Source organism: Bos grunniens, chromosome 8 (genome assembly GCF_055505025.1).
Source record: "Bos grunniens cultivar Pamir isolate PY7600 chromosome 8, Bosgru_T2T1.0, whole genome shotgun sequence".
In the NCBI taxonomy this organism is placed as follows: domain Eukaryota; kingdom Metazoa; phylum Chordata; class Mammalia; order Artiodactyla; family Bovidae; genus Bos; species Bos grunniens.
The window spans coordinates 80,905,941-80,929,331 of record NC_141172.1 but is presented as its reverse complement, the minus strand read 5'-3'; the positions used below and the strand labels follow the sequence as shown (position 1 = coordinate 80,929,331).

The 23,391-nt window shown below is 39.0% G+C and overlaps 1 protein-coding gene across 27 annotated transcripts in view; it reads right to left on the bottom strand.

Annotated features, from left to right (window-relative positions):
- Window positions 1–23,391, bottom strand: part of AOPEP (aminopeptidase O (putative)) — a 427,206-nt gene that overhangs the window by 359,559 nt on the left and 44,256 nt on the right. Inside the window, exon 2 of one of the 27 annotated variants that reach the window (XM_086416944.1) lies at window positions 19,710–19,761. The exons of the other annotated variants lie outside the window; for them this stretch is intronic. The gene's annotated coding sequence lies outside the window, so the exon portion shown is untranslated. The remainder of the gene's footprint in view (window positions 1–19,709; window positions 19,762–23,391) is intronic. 27 annotated transcript variants of the gene reach the window in all.

The following is a 23,391-nucleotide window of genomic DNA, read 5'->3' as shown; positions in this document are numbered from 1 at the left end:
GACTTTTCAAGTAAAATTGAGCCCTCCCTTTTTATTGTTTAAGTCCTCCTCACTTTCCTTCTAACTTTATCTGCTCATCTCCTAGATTATTTCCTTTCCTTCTAGAATCTTATTTCAACAATTAAACCTATTGAATTTTCATTTTCTACCTCCCTACAAGCTATTTCCTCATCAAAATCTCACCTAGCCTTAAAAGGATCTGGCTTCTGGCAGACTTGTACAGTCTAGTTTCAAGCTATTTTCCTTGTCATGGAGACCACACCCCCTTCAAATCCTTGTCCTCTAGTCAAAGGGCATACTCAGGACTCCTCTGGTGGTCCAGTGGTTAAGATTCCAAGCTTCCACTGCAGGGGCCTCCGGTTCGGTCCTTGGTCAGGTAACTAAGATTCCACAGGACTCAATGGTGTGGCCAAAAAATAAAGGCCTGCTCAATCCACTGCTCCCTAAAGATGACCTGACACCTTACCTCCATGCTTTCTGGACTACTATGTCATGCCTGAAGTGCTCCTGGCTCCCACCTTCCATATCCATCTCCCAAATCTATTCTCCCTCCACATAGTTTAAGTGCAGTTGCCTCCTGAAACCCTTCCTGCTCCCTTCTCTCCCTCCCTCCCCCCACCAAACTGTGAGTGTTCATATACACTTTGACTTTTAGAATGATAAGAACCGAGAGTAATCAGGGATGTAAAAGAATAGTCTGAGATCACTTTATGGAGAAGCTGGCACACACACTCTGGGCTCCCAGGTGCTGCTAGTGGTAAAGAACCTGCAGGTGCTGTTAGTGGTAAAGAACCCATCTGCAATGCAGGAGCCACAGAAGAAACAGTTTGATCCCTGGGTTTGGAAGATCCCCTGGAGGAGGGCATGGCAACCCACTCCAGTATTCTTGCCTGGAGAATCCCATGGACAGAGGAGCCTGGTGGGCTACAGTCCATAGGGTCACACAGAGTCAGACACGACTGAAGCGACTTAGCACACATGCATGGCACACACTTTAGTCCTAGGAAAGTCAATGGGCAAAGGAAATAAGCTAGGGTATTTTCCTTTCAGCGTGAGAACTGAAATTGTCATATTATTTATAATAAACTTCAGTAAAGCTACTGGCTATATTTATGTAATTAGAAACAACAGATTGTTAAAACTTGACCCTGCTGGATTTTGGAGTTGCTATAATGTACTATTTTGTTGATTGGGCTATTAAAACGTTGTTTTTTGTTTAATTAAAAAATCCCTGGACACACATAAGGAAAACTCTGAATCAACTAAGAAAAGGGTTAACTTGGTGGCTGTCTAAACTATGAAATTTGAAAAAGAATACATTAGAATTTGTAATAATATAGATAAAACCATTTATTATCTAATAATAGAGTCCTAATGTGAAAGTTAATATAATTTAACAATAAAATATGTTGTGTAGAGTGGTTTTCACCACTTTTGTCCCTGGTGTCTATCCCTAGGCTACCTTAGAGCCCTGTCCATCCAAGACTGTTAATGCCACTTTGTCTGTCAACCTAACTGGAAATCTTTTGGTCCTCTTTATGAGGTTTTTAAAAAACTGAAGTGCATTTGATTAAAAATATTATATATAAGCTATAGGTGTATAACACAGTGACTCACAATTTCTAGAGGTTATACTCCATTTATAGTTATTATAAAATATTGGCTATATTCCTTATATTGTACAATATATCCTTGTAGACTATTTTATACAAAATAGTTTGTACCTCTTACTCCTTTACCCTTATGTGCCCCTTCCCCTTCCCTCTCCCCACCCGTAACCACCAATTTGTTCTCTATATCCATGAGTCTGCTTTTTTTGTTGTTATATTTACTAGCTTGTTGATTTTTTCAGATTCTACATATAAGTGATCTCTCACAGTATTTGTCATTCTCTGTCTGACATTTCACCTAGAATTATACCCTCAAAGTTCATCCATGTTGCTACAAATGGCAAAATTTTTATTCTTTTCTATTGCTTCATAGTACTCCATTGTGTACATATATATACACCACACTTTCTCCCATTCAGTAGACTGTCTTTTCATATAGATAGATAGATACATACATACATACATACACACACACCACATCTATTCATCTGTTGATGGACATTTACATGGCTTCCATATCTTGGCAAGTGTAACAATGTTAATTAGAACACTGAGGTGCATGTATCTTTTCAAGTAACAGTTGTCTTTTTGGATATATACCCAGGAGTGCAATTGCTATGGTTGTTCTATTTTCAGAATTTTGAGAAACTTACATACAGTTTTCCACAGTGGTTACAACAATTTACACTCCCACCAACACTGTGCAAGTTTCCTTTTCTTCACATTCCAGCCAATGCTATTTGTGTTCTTTTTGATGACAGCCATTCTGCTAGGTGTGAGGTGGTCTTTCATTGTGGTTTTGATTTGCATTTCCCTGATGATGATGAGTGATGTTAAGCATCTTCTCTTGTAATCATGTTGCTTGTTTTTTATGTTGAACCATATGAACTGTTTATATATTTTGAATATTAACGCTTTATTGGTCACATCATTTGCAAACATTTTCTCCCATTCAGTAGGTTGTCTTTTCACTTTGTTGATGGCTTACTTTGCTATTTAAAAGCCTTTAAGTTAAATTAGGTCCCATATATTTATTTTTGCTTTTATTTCCTTTGTTTGGGAGATAGAGCCAAAAAAATATTGCTATGATTTATGTCAAAGGGTGTTCTGCCATGTTATTTTTCTAGCAGTTTTATGATTTTAGGTCTTACATTTAGGTCTTTAATCTATTTTATTTTTTGGAATAGTGTTAGAGAAGGTTCTAATTTCATTCTCTAACATGTAAATGTCCAGTTTTCCCACCACAATTTATTAAAGAGACTGTCTTTTCTCCCTTGTATATTCTTGCCTCTTTTGTCATTGATTAATTGAATATAAGTGCATTACTTTAGTTCTGGGCCTTCTACCCTGTTTCATTGGTCTATATTTTGCTTTTGGCCAATACCACTGTTTTGATTACTGTAGCTTTGTAGTATAGTCTGAAGTCAGAGAGTATGGTTCCTCCATCTCTGTTCTTCTTTCTCAAGGTTGCCTTGGCTTTTGGGGATCTTTTGTGTTCCCATACAAATGTAAAAATTTTTTGTTCTAATTCTGTGAAAAATACCATTGGTATTTTGATAAGGATTGCATTAAACCTGTAGATTTCTCTGGATAGTATATCATTCTAACAATATTGATTCTTCCAATCCATGAACATTTGCTTGTGTCATCTTCAATTTCTTTCAGCATAGGATTTTCTATGAATAGTATCATGTAACCTGCAAACAGTGACAGGTTACATTTTTTCAATTTGTTGATGCAGTGTATTACACTGATTGATTTGTGGATATTGAAAAATCCTTGCATCCTTGGGGTAAATCCCACTTGATCAGGGTATATGATCCTTTTAAAGTATTGCTGGATTTGGTTTGCAAATATTTTGCTGAGGATCTCTGCATCTATGTTCCTCAGTGATATCAGTCTGTAATTATCTTTTTGTGTGTGTGCATGCTTAGTCACTCAGTCCTATGTGACTCTGTTGAAATCCCATGGACTATAGTCTGCCAGGCTCCTCTCTCCATGGGATTTCCCAGGCAAGAGAATACTAGAATGGGATCTTCCTGACCCAGGGATTGAAGCCATGTTTTCTGTGACTTCTGCATTGCAGGCCGATTCCTTACCTGGTAACTCAGCTGGTAAAGAATCTGCCTGCAATGCAGGAGACTCCAATTCGATTCCTGGGTTGGGAAGATCTGCTGGAGAAGGGATAGGCTACCCACTCCAGTATTCTTGGGATTCCCTGGTGGCTCAGATGGTAAAGAATCCACCTGCAATGCAGGAGACCCAGGTTCAATCCCTGGGTTGAGAAGATACCCTGGAGAAGGGAATGGCTACCCACTCCAGTATTCTAGCCTGGAGAATTCCATGGACAGAGGAGCCTGGTAGGCTACAGTCAATGGAGTCACAAGAGTCAGACATGACTGAGAGACTTTCACTTTTCCTTACCTGCTAAGTATTTGGGTGTGTGATATCTTTATCTCGTATCAAGGCAATGCTGGTTTCATAGGATGAATTTGGAAGTGTTCTTTCCTCCACAATATTTTGAGAAGGATAGGTGTTAACTCCTCTCTAAATATTTGGTAGAATTCACCTGTGAAGCCATTTGGTCCTAGACTTTTCCTTGTCAGAAGTTTTAAAATTACTTATTCAATTTCATTACTGGGAATTAGTTGATTCAAATTTTCTGTTTCTTCTGGTTCAGTCTGAGGAGACTGTATGTTTCTAAGAATTTGTCCATTTCTTCCAGTTTATCCAGGTTATTGGCACAGAGATGGTCACAGTAGTCTCATGATCTTTTCTATTTCTCTGGTGTCAGTTGTAACTTCTTTTTCATTTCTGGTTTTATCAACTTGGGCCCTCTCTTTTTCTTGATAGGTCTAGTTTATCAACTTTGTTTATCTTTTCAAAGAACTAGCTTCTAGTTTCATTGGTCTTTTCAATTGTTTTAGCTTCTATTTCATTTATTTCTGCTCTCATCTTCATTTCTTTCCTTTACTATCTTTGGGTTTTATTTGTTCTTCTTGCCATAGTTCCTTTAGGTGTAGGGCTTAAGGTTTTATTTTGCTTTGTTTTTCCTATAAGTTATGATATAATTTTTCCCAGGTTCATTGAGATATAATTCACCAACATTTTATTTTTTCCTTTCTCTTTTCTTTCCTGAAGTATAATTAATCTACAATGTCGTGTTACTTTCTACAACACAGCAAAGTGATCCAACGCACACACTTTTATATTCTTTTCTTTATGGTTTACCATAGGATATTGAACATATTTCTTCTGAACTATATGAATATAGTGCTATACAGTAGGTCTTGGTTGTTCATCCATTCTATATATAAAAGTTTACATCTGTTATAGAGATAGGTTGTTTATTTCAGATTTTACTATTTCCTGAGGTAAGCTTGTATCATTATACAATGCCCTCTGAGAACTGCTTTTGTTATGTTCCTATAGGTTTTGGAATGTCTTCATTCTCATTTGTCTCTAGATTTTTCTTTTTTTAATTTCCTCTTTTATTTCTTCAGTGAGCCACTGGTTGTTCAGCAACATATATATAAAATTGTTTTAAGTTGCTGATCTCTTAATTTCAAATGCATTTTAGTAACCCAACATTTGTATTCTTCTCCCCTCATGATTACTATTTTTGATTATCATTGTGCTTAGTTGCTCAGTCATGTCTGACTCTTTATGACCACATGAACTGTAGCCCACCAGGCTCCTCTGTCGAGGGGATTCTCAAGACAAGAACACTGGAATGAATAGCCATTCCCTTCTCCAGTGGATCTTCCCAACCCAGGGATCAAATCCAGGTCACCTGCATTGCAGCCGGATTCTTTACCATTTAAGCCACCAGGAAAGCCCATTTTTTATATCATATTTGAAATCTAATTGTTTTGTGTTGCCTTAACTGCTTATTGTAGATACAGATGATTTTACTAGTTTTGTCTTTAACTTTCCTAGTAGCTTTGTGCATGGATGATTTCCTACCTTTATAGTATGTTTGCCTTTATTGATGAGTTTTTCATTTTGTAATTTTACTTGTTTCTAGTTGTCGCCTTTTCTTTCTCATCTAGAGAAGTTCCTTTAACATTTGTTGTAAAGCTGATTTGGTGGTGCTGAATCCTTTTAGAGGATGCTTGCCTGTAAATGTTTTGATTTCTCCATAAAATCTGAATGAGAGTCTTGCTGGGTAGAGTATTCTTGGTTGTAGGTTTTTCCCTTTCATCACTTTAAATATATCATGTCATTCTCTTCTGGCCTGCAACATTTCTGCTGAAAAGTCAGCTGATAGCCTTATGGAAGTTCCCTTGTATATTACTTATTGCTTTTCACTTGCTGCTTTTAATATTCTCTACTCTTAAATTTTGTCATTTTAGTTACAGTGTGTCTTGGTGTGTTTCTCTTTGGGTTACTCCTATATGGAACTCTCTCGGCTTCCTGATGACTGTTCCCTTTCAGCTATTATGTATTCAAATATGTTCTCAGCCTTTTGCCTTCTGAGACCCCTATAATACAAATACTAGTGCACTTACTCTCAGAGATCTCTTTAACTGTCTTCATTTCTTCTTTTTCTTTTATCTGCTCAATGTCAGTGATTTCCTCTACTCTGTCTTCCATCTTGCTGATCCCATCCTCTGTATCATTAAGTCTACTGTTGAATCCTTCTAGTATATTTTTCATTTCACTTATTGTATTCTTTATCCTTGTTTGGTTGTTCTTTATACTTCTCTTTGTTAAACATTTCTAACTTTTCACTTTGTAAATCCATTCTTCTTTCAAGTTCTTTGATCATATTTGTGATGATTACTCTGAACTCTTTCTTGGTTAGATTACCAATCTGGAGACTTCACTGAGTTTTTCTTGAGTTTTATCTTATTCCTTTGTCTGGAATATGTTTCTCTGATGCCTCATTTTGCCTAAGTTGCTGTCTATATTTTTACTTATAAGGTTAATTATGTTTCTTGACCCCCAAAAAGTAGCCTTCTGTAGGAGCAGTCCTGTGTCCTAGTAGTGCATCCTCCTCTCATCATCCAAGCTGTATGTTCTAGGGGTTGCCCCATGAGGGCTGTGTGGGTCCTTCTGTTGTGGTAGGCTATGTAGGTGGTCTAGTAGTCTTTGTTGGCCCTAATCCACTTGATTGCCAGGCCCTGTGCTTGTGTGGAGGCTTCTGGCAGATGGTTGGCTGGGCATGGTCACAAAATGACTGACTGCAGAACCCCAGGGGACTCTGGGGATAGTGCAGAGTCAGGGTTCAGAAGATTCCAGGGCTGTTGATTCCCTACTGATGGATGAAGCCACGTCCTGGGATTAGTGTTGGACTATTGGCTCACAGAGCTGGGTCCTGGAGTCTGCCTACACGGCCCAGGGATCCCAGAGCTGGTGTCAGATCACTGGTGGGGAACGGCTAGTTCTTGACACAGGGGGTATGGTGTCTGGGATGTTCCAAAGCTTGTGTTTATGTGCCAATAAGCAGGGACAGGACCCAGCTGGTTTCAGGGCAGAGTCTGGCCTGCTCTAGGCAGGCTGGGTCCATAGGCTGTGAGATCACAGTTTTCTTGTATCTGGTGATTTGTATCTGGTGGGTGGACCTGGGTCCTGGCCTCTGGTGGGCAGGACAATACCTAGAGGCACATACAGAGGTGGCTGTGGATTCAGGAACTCTTCAGGCAGTTCATCTGCTGAGAAGTGGGTCTGTATTCCAAACCAGTTCATTGTTTCACCGGAGATGCTCCAGCACAGGTGCCTACAAACTGTTGGGTGGAGCCAGGCCTTGCAGCTAATGAGCTAGAGGAAGGGTTTCACAATGTTGCCTACCAGTACCAGTATCCACACAGTAGCAGCTCCCCAGTATGGGTGCCACCAATGTCTATGTCCCCAGGGTCAGCTGCAGCTACCCCTGCCTTTCTGAGAGACCTCCAAAACCATGGGTACATCTGGTCCAGGCTTCTATCAAATTACTGCTTTTCCGCTGGGTCCAAGAGCATATGAGATTTTACGTAGTAAATACTTTAAGAGTGAAGTTTGTTTCCCACTAGTCCTTTGGGATTCCTGAAATTAAGTCCCACTGGTCCTCAATGCCAAATGCTCTGGAGGCTTGTCTTCCTGGAGCAGGAACCCCAAACTGGAGAGCCCAATGTGGGTCTCAGAATACTCACTCCTGTGGAAGATCCTCTGCACTACAATTATTCTCCAGTTTGTGGTTATAGGAGCTGATTATATTATGAATCTGTCCCTCCTACCCATATCATTGTGGGTCCTTCTTTATATCTTAAGTTACAGAAGATCTTCTCTGATAGGGTCTGATCTTTTTCAGTGATGATTGTTCTGAAAATAGTTGGAATTTTGGTGTGGTCATGAGAGGAAGTGAGCTCAGGGTCTTTCTACTCCATCATCTTGGCCCCCATCTATAAACATCTTTCAGTGGATTCTTGAGTATACTCCATAGACAGGCAATTCTAAACCTTATCTTCTTTTAACTTTCCAAATCCATGCCTGATGACTCATTCTCGGTTGATTAATTTGTTCTCCTACCTAACTGTGATGATTTTGAATCCCTGAAACTCCATTATACCTCAAGGATTTCCAGTTCTCTATAATTAGTGCCCTCTTTCTGATTCAGAGGAAATATATTGCCTTTTCTAGATTCAGAGAAAACATAATAATCCCTTTTCACCAAAGCCAGTTCTTTCCCCCTGCATTCTAGCTTTTGGAGCCTGAGAGAGAGAAATAAACAGAACTCTTCTTGCCAATCCAAATTCTGAACATACTGAGAAATAAGATAGGGTGTGGCAAAGGGAGACCAAAATATCACATTATTGATGAAAACTAAACTGAATGATATGACTTGGTGTGGAAGTCAAAGGTACCTAAAAACCAAATCCTCAAGTTAGATTGGTCACAGGCAATGATGGATCAGGTCAAAGCTCCCAAGAGAGCAGGTATCCTCAACAGGTAAAACTCAGGGCCTGGAGACATAAGAAAAACAGTCCTCTGTGGTCAGGGCTGCTGCCAAAAGCAAAAGGGAGGAACTGAGCTGAGCAGAGCACACCTAGTTTCTTCTTTCAAAATTTACCAGAATAAGTCACTCTACCTACCTTAAAGGAGAAGTAAAATGACCAGGAATGTTACAGTGATTAAGCTCCCTCCACAAGAAAGGAAACCTCAGAAATGGAAAAGAAGTATTTTTCCCAACACTATCCCCTTTCACTAATTTGGAATGTTGTTTCATTCGACATTTTTCTCTTGCCAACATTTGTCCCTCTCCATGCCTCCGTCACGATAATCACAATGCTGTGATCACTCACCTAGCCAGACATCCTGGAATGTGAAGTCAAGTGGGCCTTAGGAAGCATCACTATGAACAAAGCTAGTGGAGGTAATGGAATTCCAGTTGAGCTAATTCAAATCCTGAAAGATGATGCTGTGAAAGTGCTGCACTCAATATGCCAGCAAATTTGGAAAACTCAGCAGTGGTCACAGGACTGGAAAAGGTCAGTTTTCATTCCAATCCCAAAGAAAGGCAATGCCAAAGAATGCTCAAACTACCGCACAATTGTACTCATCTCACACGCTAGTAAAGTAATGCTCAAAATTCTCCAAGCCAGGCTTCAACAATATGTGAACCGTGAACTTCCAGATGTTTAAGCTGGTTTTAGAAAAGGCAGAGGAACCAGAGATCAAATTGCCAACATCCGCTGGGTCATGGAAAAAGCAAGAGAGTTCCAGAAAAACATCTATTTCTGCTTTATTGACTATGCCAAAGCCTTTGACTGTGTGGATCACAATAAACTGTGGAAAATTCTGAAAGAGATGGGAATACCAGACCACCTGATCTGCCTCTTGAGAAACCTATATGCAGATCAGGAAGCAACAGTTAGAACTGGACATGGAACAACAGACTGGTTCCAAATAGGAAAAGGAGTACAACAAGGCTGTATATTGTCACCCTGCTTATTTAACTTATATGCAAAGCACATCATGAGAAACGCTGGGCTGGAAGAAGCACAAGCTGGAATCAAGATTGCTGGGAGAAATATCAATAATTTCAGATGTGCAGATGACACCACCCTTATGGCAGAAACTGAAGAGGAACTCAAAAGCCTCTTGATGAAAGTGAAAGAGGAGAGTGAAAAAGTTGGCTTAAAGCTCAACATTCAGAAAACTAACATCATGGCATCCGGTCCCATCACTTCATGGCAAACAGATGGGGAAACAGTGGACACAGTGGCTGACTTTATTTTGGGGGGCTCCAAAATCATTGCAGATGCTGACTGCAGCCATGAAATTAAAAGATGCTTACTCCTTGGAAAAAAAGTTATGATCAACCTAGACAGTGTATTAAAAAGCAGAGACAGTACTTTGCCAACAAAGGTCCGTCTAGTCAAGGCTATGGTTTTTCCAGTGGTCATGTATGGATGTGAAAGTTGGATGTGAAGAAAGCTGAGTGGTGAAGAATTGATGCTTTTGAACTACGGTGTTGGAGAAAACTCTTGAGAGTCCCTTGGACTGCAAGGAGATCCAACCAGTCCATCCTAAAAGAGATCAGTCCTGGGTGTTCATTGGAAGGACTGATGCTGAAGCTGAAACTCCAGTACTTTGATCACCTCATGCGAAGAGTTGACTCACTGGAAAAGACCCTGATGCTGGGAGGGATTGGGGGCAGGAGGAGAAGGGGACGACAGAGGATGAGATGGCTGGATGGCATCATCAACTTGATGGACATGAGTTTGGGTGACCTCCGGGAGTTGGTGATGGACAAGGAGGCCTGGCGTGCTGCGATTCATGGGGTCGCAAAGAGTCGGACACAACTGAGCTACTGAATTGAACTGAACTGATGCCTCCATCCTATTACCAACGTTTCAAACACCTCCAAGGCCACCATTTTTTAAAACAAAGCATTGCAACATACACATATATTAAAACATTATGTTATACACCTTAAAGTAATATAATGTTATGTGTCAATTAAATCTCAATGAAACTGGAAAGAAAATAAGCAAACAAAACCCATATCTGGTCCTTCTGTCCATTTTAACTAGTCTACTTCATGGAATTCTCAAGCTGAAAAATTCCTTAAGGTTCTCTTCTAACACTCTAGTTTTACAAATAAAGATAATGACGTCCAGAGAGTAAAGCAATTTGCCCAACGTCAATTTCTGATGCTTTTTCACTTGCTGATACTTTTTCTTGAAATTCTCATCCTCCAGCTCTCATGATCATTTCCTTTACATTGTACAAGTCATAAATCAAATGCTAAGACTCTCTTCCATACCTCCACTCTACCTTTTTAAAAAAATTATTTTCTTTCAGTTTTGTGGACTAGAATCAATACAGAATATAATAGCTTTGGGGGAAAAAAGGAGAATTTTTAAGCAAACCCAGAAGACTCAAAAGATCACCATTACCTTTGCATGGTTTCCAGCCTAAGTTACGTATAATGTATAAGTCTACTAAAACCGTGTTGCTATTACACTTATTTCTTACTTGCCCTGGATTTATGAATCATCTAAATATTTCTCTGCAAGTAAATAACTCTCACTGGTATCAATCAGGGTCACAGTTCCACATTTAGGGAAGAACTGAACTGACTGTGGTTGCAAACGCATATATCTGGCCACCTCAAAAGGCCTCTCTCAGCAAATAGTAACCATATTTCTAAGCAGTTCTTTGACTTCAGCACTTTTTGCTATTATTGTGTTTCAATTTTAAATGCCAGTCCATCTCACTAAAGCATTTTTCCATTCTCTGTCATAAGCCATAACATATAAAATTCCCCCCTTTATCAAACCCAATGGTTAGTTTCCAGTGGCTAACCACTGCTGCTTCTAAAATAAATGTACTATGTGGTGTGTGTTTTAAATGCTTAAATGATTGTCTCAGCAACACCATTAGAGGCTTTGAAAGATTTACTGTACAGTGATATTTTTCTTAAGAAAGGTGGGGTGTTGGGGAGTAAATGGGAAAAGATTAAATACTAATAAATAGAGCTATAGTACAGCAAATAAACTGTCTTATCACCCTTAATCACCAAAACAGAAATGAGCACATTTACAGATGTGTGAAACAGATTCCATTCTGGAACGCTCCAAATCCTCTTTCTCCTCTCAAGCTGCGAAGCCCTCTGTATCACTCTCATGGCCCTTGACTTCCCTGCCTCGTTTTACAGTTACCTCCATCCTCCAGCCATCCTCCAAAGGCCTATAAAGAATTTGGGACTCCTGACCTCTGTGTTCATGACTATGTTAAGTAAAATACCATGGATATAGTAGGTTCTCAACAAATATCTGTGGAATTTGACATCTGAGGACATTCAAAGTCTAGTTATTTACAGAACATGAATTCTGGTTTGCATACGTTCTAGAAGAAAGTTACTGCTCAAACATCATCTTCCAGATAGCTCTCATCTCTCCGCAGGCTATATCTGTACTTCTTTCTGCCATACCTCTTTTCTTGTAGGGAATTCAGGGGAAAAGGAGAGATTTTTCCATATGTGCTTACTATGTAGCATTGGGCATACTGGGAAAGGTTACAAAATACTTAATTCTACAGATTACTTGTTCAGAGGAAGTCAGTTTTCTTCTATTGCAAGTGTGTTCATTCTTTAGGATACAGTGATTATTCTTAATGAAAGTCAGGAATTAAGTTACCAACATATACTGCTTCTGGGGATGGTTCCTCAGACAGTCAAATGCATATAGTCATAGGAACACAGCTTGTTGATGTGAAATTTGCTAATTTTAGAAATAGAAAGAATCTGAGAAGTACAAGATTCATTATTTATGAAACATATGAAGTATAATTCATTACTTATGAAGTATAGAAGTACATTATAGGGGACTGGAATGCAAAAGTAGGAAGTCAAGAGATACGTGGAATAACAGGCAAATTTGGCCTTGGCATACAAAATGAAGCAGGTCAAAGGCTAACAGAGTTTTGCCAAGAAAATGCACTGGTCACAGTGAACACCGTCTTCCAACAACACAAGAGAAGACTCTACACACAGACTTCACCAGATGGTCAATACTCAAATCAGATTGATTATATTCTTTGCAGCCAAAGATGGAGAAGCTCTATACAGTCAGCAAAAAAAAGACCAGGAGCTGACTGTGGCTCAGATCATGAACTCCTTATTGCCAAATTCAGACATAGATTGAAGGAAGTAGGGAAAACCATTAGACCATTCAGGTATGACCTACATCAAATCCCTTATGATTATACAGTGGAAGTGACAAATAGATTCAAAGGATTAGATCTGATAGACAGAGTGTCTGAAGTATTATTGATGGAGGTTCGTGACATTGTACAGGAGGCAGTGATCAAGACCATCCCCAAGAAAAAGAAATGCAAAAAGGCAAAATGGTTGTCTGAGGAGGGCTTACAAATAGCTATGAAAAGAAGAGAAGCGAAAGGCAAAGGAGAAAAGGAAAGATATAAGCATCTGAATGCAGAGTTTCAAAGAACAGCAAGGAGAGATAAGAAAGCCTTCCTTAGCAATCACTGCAAAGAAATAGAGGAAAACAATAGAATGGAAAAGACTAGAGATCTCTTCAAGAAAACTAGAGATACCAAGGGAACACTTCATTCAAAGATGGGCACAATAAAGGACAAATGGTATGAACCTAACAGAAGCAGAAGATATTAAGAGGTGGCAAGAATAAACAGAAGAATTAAACAAAAAAGATCTTCACAACCCAGATAATCATGATGGTGTGATCATCACCTAGAGCCAGACATCCTGGAATGCAAAGCCAAGGTGGCCTTAGGAAGTTTCACTACGAACAAAGCTAGTGGAGGTGATGGAATTCCAGTTGAGCTATTTCAAATCCTAAAAGATGATGCTGTGAAAGTCCTGAACCCAATATGCCAGCAAATTTGGAAAACTCAGCAGGCCACAGGACTTGAAAAGTTCAGTTTTCATTCCAATCCCAAAGAAAGGCAATGCCAAAGAATGCTCAAACTACCGCACAATTGCACTCATTTCACACGCTAGCAAAGTAATGCTCAAAATTCTGCAAGCCAGGCTTCAACAATATGTGAACCGTGAACTTCCGGATGTTCAAGCTGATTTTAGAAAAGGCAGAGGAACCAGAGATAAAATTGCCAATATCCACTGGATCATTGAAAAAGAAAAACACCTCTTCTGCTTTATTGACTATGCCAAAGCCTTTGACTATGTGGATCGCAACAAACCATGGAAAATTCAAGAGATGGGAATACCAGACCACCTGACCAACCTCCTGAGAAATCTGTATGCAGGTCAAGAAGCAACAGTTAGGACTGTACATGGAACAGACTATTTCCAAATAGGGAAAGGAATTGCAAAGAGTCGGACACGACTGAGCAACTGAACTGAACTAGAAGTACAAATGTATTATGTTAGAAATGTCATGCTAACATATTATTTTGCAACTTATTTCTTTCACTCAATAGTTGTGAACTATAGCCATGCAAATGGAAATAAATCTAGCTTAGTTAATTGCTGTTTGCCGTTCCTATTATGAATACTCCACAATTTATCCACACATTTCCATACTGATAGATATTTAAGTTCTTTTAAACTTTTATTATTACAATGTTACAATGAACATCCTTGTACATGACTCCTGGTACACATGCAAGTGTTTCCTGGGCAAAGCACCTAAAATTTTATTTTGCCTAATATCAATACTGTCGCACATGCATTAAAAAAAATTTTTTTTCCTGAGACACTGACATATCTGCTATATACTTTTATTTTTCACTTCTCTGAGTTGTTTTGCCATGAGTACCTTTTTTAAGCAATGTTGGGCTGTATTTTTAAAAATACACAGTCATTTTTGACAACTGAAAATAATTTTACATTTATCATGATTATAACAGTAGTAATCTCAACCAACTTATTTTGTGTTTTCTATTTAACATGACTTTATTTCTTAGCTTTTACTTTTCTACTTGTTGAATTTTTCTGAATTCTCTTTTTCCCTCTAGTGTTTCATAGCTTATACAATCTACTTCTTTTCTTGAAATATGTGAAGAATCAGCATGCAATGCAGGAGACCCAGGTTTGATCCCTGAGTTGGGAAGATCCCCTGGAGAAGGGAATGGCAACCCACTCCAGTATTCTTGCCTGGAGAATCCATGGACAGAGGATCCTGGTGGGCTACAGTCCATAGGGTGGCAAATAGTCAGACACTACTGATTGACTAACAGTTTCTCTTCTTGAATATGACTACATGAAGTCAATCTCTGAAAAACAAAAGGACCCTAGAAAGTCTTATCCTGAGTCCTTCATCTTCCCTACTCTATTTCAGCTTCCATATTATTGTTCCTACTATCTTACTATGACAGTATTTTTAACCCTCATCCAACTTAGGAAAAAGTCAATACTTCTTTGTTCACAAGTTTCCTTGCCATGATGGATTCCTACATTTCACTCCTCTTTCAGGGTTCAATTTTACTCCCGTTACTACTGCTACATGACAAATTAACCCAAAATTTTATGCTTCAAATAGCAACCATTTTATTACATTCTTTATACAGATAAAATATATTTACTATACACCATATATATTACTCAGGCCATTTTTATGAATCTTAGGAATTTGACTATGGCACTCAGTGGAGAATAGGCTTGTCTGGGAAGTCTGATGATCAGAGTGGTTACAAAATATCTCTTGAACATGAAAATCTCAGAATAGTCAGAAACCTTACATGGCAACTGGCAGCCTCCAGAGCAAACGTCCCAAAGAACCAATTGAAAGCTGAATGAATTTTCTCATCTAGCCTCAAAAGTCAATGTGGTATTATTTCCACCACATGCTATCGGTTTTGAAAAAGTGTCATATGGCCAGTCCACAGTCAAGAAGTGGGAATTCAGCTCCATCTCATGATGTGGGGAGTGGTTAGGTCACACTGGAGAACAGCAAGTAAAATGGTAGATCCTGTTATGACCCCTTTTAGAAAATAAAATTTGCCAATTTCCTTTTTACTTAAGTATAACTTTAGTAATTCTTTAAGGACGAGTCTGGGAATGGTAAACTCTTCCAACACTTGTATGTTTGAAAATGTCCTTAACATATCCTCACTATTATATGATCATTTAAGTGTAGAGCTTCAGGTTGACAGTTATTTTCACTTAGCACTTTAACTATATTACTTACTATATTCTGACATCTTTTTTCTGATAAGAAGTTTGTAATTAATCTGCATTTCTTGATATGTGTCTGTTTTTCCTCCCTAGAAGCTTTTATGTCCTTTAATTATCTTTGGGTTTCTACAGTTTCCTTCAATATATCTAAATGTGGATTTATTTTTACTTGGCTTGCACAAGATAGACACAGTGTGCTCCTTTAGTTGGAGGACTCAGGAATTCTTCCCATATATGGGAAGTAGACAGCAGATTTCCTTGCCTCTCTTTTGGAACAGTGTAACAGAACTTTCTTTCTCCACCAAATATAAGGATCTCCCTAACATGGCTTCTGGCTTTAGGCAAATAATTCAGTTTTAGTTCTCCACATATACTGAGTCCATGGCTGGGTATCCCTTCCTTGGTGGAGATCAGGCTCCCCTACTGCTTATACCACCCTCCGCCCTCCATCCCCAACTAGCTATTAAGGCCTATATCTATTCTCCTGTGAGAGTCTCTTAGGTTAGGCTCCTATTCATCTATTCATCATACTGACTTTACATTTTCTCTCCATTTTGGTCAACTAAGATAACTTTCTTGGTTTCGAATTTTCATTTGTGTGTCTGTGTATACATGTGTATGTTATTATTTTCACCCAGAATATCTAAACACCTGGTATTGGGAGGGGGACTTCCTTTTAACTCAGTGAATCATATAGAAGGCCATGGACCCAGCTATACCACTTAAATAGTCCATACACACAAGTCCTTTGTCTCAAGAAGTTTTTATGAAGGACATGGTTCACTGAATAATACTAAAAGCACCAAATTACAGATACCCATTAATCATCACAGAAGCCTGGAGAGATGATTAAACATTGAAAGGATAAAAATATGTGCAAAGACAGGGAACTCTACTCAACACTCTGTAATGGTCTATATGAGGAAAAGAAAAAATCTTAAAAAACATTGGATAGGCACTTTCCTGGTGATCTAGCAGTTAAGACTTCACTTTTCAATGCAAAGGATATGAGCTGGATCCCTGATCGGGGAGTTAAGATCCCACAAGCCTTGGGGTCAAAAACCAAAACAAAACAGAAACATTATTGTAACGAATTCAATAAAGACTTTAAGAAATAAAATACATTTTTTAAAAATTAAAGAAGAGTGGATATATATATAAACATAACTGATTTCCTTTGCTGTATATATGAAAATAACACAAAACTGTAGATCAACTATATTCCAATAAACTTTTTTTAAAAAGAATATGTGCAAAGAAAGAAGCCAAGATACAGAGAAATCTGGATTATAAATTTATTCATTCAACTATTCATTCAACAAATATGTGGAATCATCTTCAATATTTTCTTTGTCTAAGTAACTCTCATTTTTCCTACATCTTTCCTTATCTCACTGATTAAGTCAAATTCCCCTATTATTAAATCTCATGGCTCTGTGCACTTCTTCACAACACAAAGAAGTTTTAGCTTTTATCTGTTTGTATGATTATTTAATTATTCTTCCTCCCAAATGAAGGGGAATGCCACTTCTGATAATAGTGGAGTAGCTTATATCAGACCAATCCTCCCATTCAAAGCACTTAGAAGCTCTAGACAACAACAAAAATCTAAAGGCACATGTGACTGGGAATCCCCAGGGAATCTGACTTTGAAGGTTAGTGGGATTTGATTACAGAATTTCCACAGGACTGGGGAAACAGACTCTTGGAGGGCACAAACAAAATCTTGTGTGTGCCAGGACCCAGGAGAAAGGAGCAGTGATCCCATAAGAGACTGAGCCAGACTTTGGCTGAGAGTGTTTGGGAGTCTCTGGTGGAGGCACGGGTAGACAGTGGCCTGACATGGGGTCAGGGCACTGGAAGTAGCATTCCTAGGAGGTGCAACATGTTGTCATAAGTCCTCCTGGAGGAGGTCACCATTAGGCCAAACACAGAGACTGCAGACTCCAGGATGGGCCGTCTCAGGCCAAACTACCTGGAGGGAACACAGGCCCACACATCGGCAGGTAACTGGATAAAATATTTATTCTGCATGGCCCTGCCCACCAGAGCAAGACCCAGCTTTCCACACAGCCAGTTCCTCCCATTAAGAAACTTGCACCAGTCTCTTATCCACATCCGTCAGAGGGCAGACAGAATGGAAACCACAATCACAGAAAGCTAACCAAACTGATTATAGGATCACAGACTTGTGTAACTCAGTGAAACTATGAGCCATGCCATGGGGGCCACCCAAGATGGATGGGTCATGAGGGAGAGTTCTCACAAAAGGTGGTCCACTGGAGAAGGGAATGGCAAACCACTTCAGCGTTCTTGCATTGAGAACCCCATGAACAGTATGAAAAGGTAAAAAGAAATGACACTGAAAGATGAACCTCCCAGGTCAGTAGATGTCCAATATGCTACTGGGGAACACTGGAGAGATAGCTCCAGAAAAAATGAAAGGCTGAGCCAAAGTGGAAACAACACGCAGTTCTGAATGTGTATGGAGGTGAAAGTCCGATGCTGTAAAGAACACTGTTGCATAGGAACCTGGAATGTTAGATCAATGAATCAAGGTAAATTGGAAGTGTTCAAACAGGAGATGGCAATAATGAACATTGACATTTTTGGAATCAGTGAACTAAAATGGACCAGAATGGGTGAATTTAATTCAGAGGACCATTATATCTACTACAGTGGGCAAGAATCTCTGAAGAAATGCAGTAGCCCTCATAGTCAACAAAACAGTCCAAAATGCAGTGCTTGGGTGTAATCTCAAAAACAACAGAACAATTTTGGTTCATTTCCAAGGTAAACCATTCAACATTACAGTAATCCAAGTTTATGTCCCAACCACTAATACCAGAGAAGATGAAGTTGAATGGTTCTGTGAAGACATATAAGACCTTCTAGAAGTAACACCAAAAAAAGATGTCCTTTTCATCATAGGAGACTGGAACGCAAAAGCAGGAAGTCAAGAGATACCTGGAATAACAGGCAAGTTTGGCCTTGAAGTACAAAATTAAGCAGGGCAAAGGCTAACAGAGTTTGCCAACAGAATGCACTGGTCATACCAAACACCCTCTTCCAACATCACAAGAGATGACTCTACACATGGACATCACCAGATGGTCAATACCAAAATCAGATTGAGTATATTCTGTGGAGCCAGAGATGGCGAAGTTCTATACAGTCAGCAAAAACAAGACTGGGAGCTGACTGTAGCTCAGACCAGGAATTCCTTATTGCAAAATTCAGACTTGAATTGAAGTAAAGAAAACCACTAGGCCATTCAGGTATGACCTAAATCAAATCCCATATGATTATACAGTGGAAGTGACAAAAGATTCAAGGGATGGGATCTGATAGAGAGTGACTGAAGAAATACGGACAGAAGTCTGTAACACTGTGCAGGAAGCAGTGACCAAAACCATTCCCAAGAAAAAGAAACGCAACAAGGTAAAATGGTTGTCTGAGGAGGCCTTACAAAGAGCTGAGCAAAGGAGAGAAGTGAAAGGCAAAGGAGAAAAGGAAAGATATATCCATCTGAATGCAGAGTTTCAAAGCATAGCAAGGAGAGATAAGAAAGCTTTCTTATCTCACTGGGATGACCCAGAGGGATGGTATGGGGAGGGAGGTGGGAGGGGCGTTCAGGATTGGGAACACGTGTACACCCGTGGCGGATTCATGTTGATGTATGGCAAAACCAATACAATATTGTAAAGTTTAAAAAAAAAAGTTAATATTGCTTTAAATAAATCATAATGATTTTTTTTAAAAAAGAAAGCCTTCTTAATTGAAGAATGCAAAGAAACAGAGGAAAACAATAGAATGGGAAAGACTAGAAATCTCTTCAAGAAAATTAGAAATATCAAGGGAACATTTCATGCAAAGATGGACACAATAAAGGACAGAAACAGCATGGACCTAACAGAGGCAGAAGATACTAAAAAGAGGTGGCAAGAATACAAGGTCATAATAACCAAAATAACCACGATGGTGTGGTCACTCACCTAGAGCCAGACATTCTGGAGTGGAAAGTCAAGTGGGCCTTAGGAAGCATTCCTACAAACAAACGTAGTAGAGATGACGGAATTTCAGCTGAGCTATTTACAATCCTAAATAATGATGCTGTTAAAGTGTTGCACTCAATATGTCAGCAAATTTGGAAAACTCAGCACTGGCCACAGGACTGAAAAACGTCAGTTTTCATTCCAATCCCAAAGAAGGACAATGCCAAAGAATGTTCAAACTACTGAACAATTACACTCATTTCACATGCTAGCAGAGTAATCCTCAAAATCCTTCAAGGTAGGCTTCAATAGTACATGAACTGAAAATGTCCAGATGTACAAGCTGCTTTTATAAAAGGCAGAAGAACCAGAGATCAAATTTCCAACATCCACTGGATCATAGAAAATGCAACATAATTCCAGAAAAACATCTACCTCTGCTTCATTGACTATGCTAAAGCCTTTGACTATGTGGATCACAATGAATTGTGGAAAATTCTTAAAGAGATAGGAATACCAGACCACCTTACCTGCCTCCTGAGAAACCTGTATGCAGGTCAAGAAGCAACAGTTAGAACCGGACATGAAACAATGGACTGGTTCAAAATTGGGAAAGGAGTACGTCAAGGCTGTATATTGTCATCCTGCTTATTTAACATATATGTAGAGTCCATCATGAGAAATGCTGGACTGGATAAAGCACAAGCTGGAATTAAGACTGCCAGGAGAAATAACAACCTCACATATGAAGATGACACCACCCTAATGGGCAGAAAGCAAAGAGGAAATAAAGAGCCTTTTGATGAGAGTGAAAGAGGAGAGTGAAAAGGCTGGCTTAAAACTCAACATTCAAAACACTAAGATCATGGCATCTAGTTCCATCACTTTATGGCAAATAGATGGGAGAAAAAATGGAAATAGTGACAGACTTTGTTTTCTTGGGCTCTAAAATCACTGCGGATAGAGACTGCAGCCATGAAATCAAAAGACATTTGCTCCTTGGAAGGAAAGCTATGACAAATGTAGAAAGAGTGCTAAAAAGTAAAGACATCACTTTATGGACAAAGGTCCATGCAGTCAGACCTATGGTTTTTCCAGTATTCATGTATGGATGTATGTGTTCAACCATAAAGAAGGTAGAGTGCTGAAAAATTGATGGTGCTGGAGAAGACTCTTGAGAGTCCCTGGGTCAGTAAGGAGATCAAACCAGCCAATCCTAAAGGAAATCAACCCTGAATATTCATTGCAAGGACTGATGCTGAAGCTGAAGCTCCAATACTTTGGCCACCTGATGTGAAGAGCCGACTCATTGGAAAAGACCTTGATGCTGGGAAAGACTGAAGGCAGGAGGAGAAGGGGACACCAGAGAATGAGATGGTTGGATGGCAGCACCAACTCAATGAACATGAGTCTGAGCAAGCTCCAGGAGGCAGTAAAGGGCAGGGAAGCCTGGTGTGTGTTGCAAACAGTTGTACATGACTGAGCAACTGAACAACACAACAAGACGGGAATAAGCAAAAAGCTGACAGGAACTGTAGGGAATTGACACCTGGGAGAAGAGAATGGCACTGAGTTTCCTGTTTCACCGTTTTCCATCAGACAGTAGGCCCTACTTGGTGCTAGGCAGAGCAACTAAAATTCAAACTGAACTCCACAGTCTCACTGGTTTAAGATCAGAGGACAGAGTTCAGAAATGACTCAGCAACTTGAAAATAAAGAAGGAAAACATCAGGAAAGACGAGAGCCTCATATTCTACATATAAACTGCCCAATTTTCTAAATGACCCTGTGTTTGGGGCAAACCAAACATTCCCCTTATGCTAAATGAACTGAACTAAACAGATTTCTACTGCTGCCTATTGCAGGGAAAATAAAGTCAGAAGTCTGAGTTCAGCCAGGTTAACTGTGCTAAAATAAAACATTTAATACTGCTTAGAGGAACCCACGAAATCCAGAGTTTCTATGAAATATCAACACAATGTCCAAGTTGAAATCCAAAATTATCAGGCATACAAAGAAACAAGAAAATATGACCCAAATTCAAAGAAAAAGCAATCAAGGAAAATTGACTTGAGTGGATCAAAGTATTAGAATTAGCAGACAAGGACCTGAAAGCAGCTATCAGAATTATAATTAGGACATAAATATTGTAATAACTAAACTAAAAGGAAAACTCAGCAAAGATAAAATTTACAAACTTTAGCTAGATTCACCAAGGAAAAAAGAAAGTTCATATAAATAAAATCAGAAATGAAAGAGGGGAAGTTACAACTGATACCACAGAAATACAAAGGATCATAAGAGACTTGATATAAACAATTATATACCAACAAACTGGACAACATAAGAAATATATATAAATTCCTAGAAACATACAGTCTTCCAACACTGAATCATGAAGAAATTAAAAACCTGAATAGACCAATTACTATTAAGGCAGCTGACTGCTAAGTCACTTCAGTCATGTCCGACTCTGTGCGACCCCACAGACAGCAGCCCACCAGGCTCCCCTGTTCCTGGGATTCTCCAGGCAAGAACACTGGAGTGGGTTGCCATTTCCTTCTCCAATGCATGAAAGGGAAAAATGAAAGTGAAGTCACTCAGTCGTGCCTGACTCTTTGCGACCCCATGCACTGCAGCCCACCAGGCTCCTCTGTCCATGGGATTCTCCAGGCAAGAGTACTGGAGTGGGTGGCCATTGCCAACTGAAGCAGTAAACAAAAATCTCCCAACAAACAGTCCAGAACCAGATGGCTTCAATGGTGAATTCTACCAAACATTCAAAGAAGATTTAATCATATCTTTCTCAAAGTTGTTCCAGAAAACTGAAGAGGAAGGAACACTTCCAAATTCATTTTATGAGGCCAGCATTACCCTGATACCAAAGCCAGACAAGGACACAAGGAAAAGAAAAGAAAATTACAGGTTAATATCCTGGGGTCACAAAGAGTCAGACACGACTGAGCGACTGAACTGAACTGATCCCCAGAGAACATAGATGCAAAAATCCTCAACAAAATATTAACAACCTGAGTTCAACAATACACTAAAAAGACATTACACTATCATCAAGTGGGATTTATTCCAGAGATCCAAGGATGATTCAACATAGCAAATCAAAGGGATATATCAATTAACAAAATTAAAGATAAAAATCATATACTCATCCTAATAAATGCAGAAAATCATCTGACAAAATCGAGCATCCGTTTAGGATTAAAAACTCTCAACAAAATGGGGATATAAGATACATACCTCAACACAATAAAGATCATATAGGACAAACCCACAGTTAACATCATACTTAACAATGAAAACCTGAAAGCTGTTTCTCTAAGATCAGCAACAACATAAGGATGCCTGCTTTTGGAACTTTTATTCAACTTAGTATTAGCCCTAGCAATTAGGCAAGGGGAAAAAAAAAAAAAAGACATCCACATAAGATGTAAAACTGTCACTATTTGCAGATGACATACTCCATATAGAAAAAACTCAAAAGACTCCACCAAAAAACTTTCAGAAGTACAAATGAACTCAATAAAGTTGCAGGATACAAAATTAATATACAGAAATGTGTGGCCTTTCTATACAGTAAAAACAAACTATCAGAAAGAGAAGAACACAATTCCATTTATAATTGCATCAAAAAGAAAAAAAAGGAATGTATTTGACCAAGGAGGTG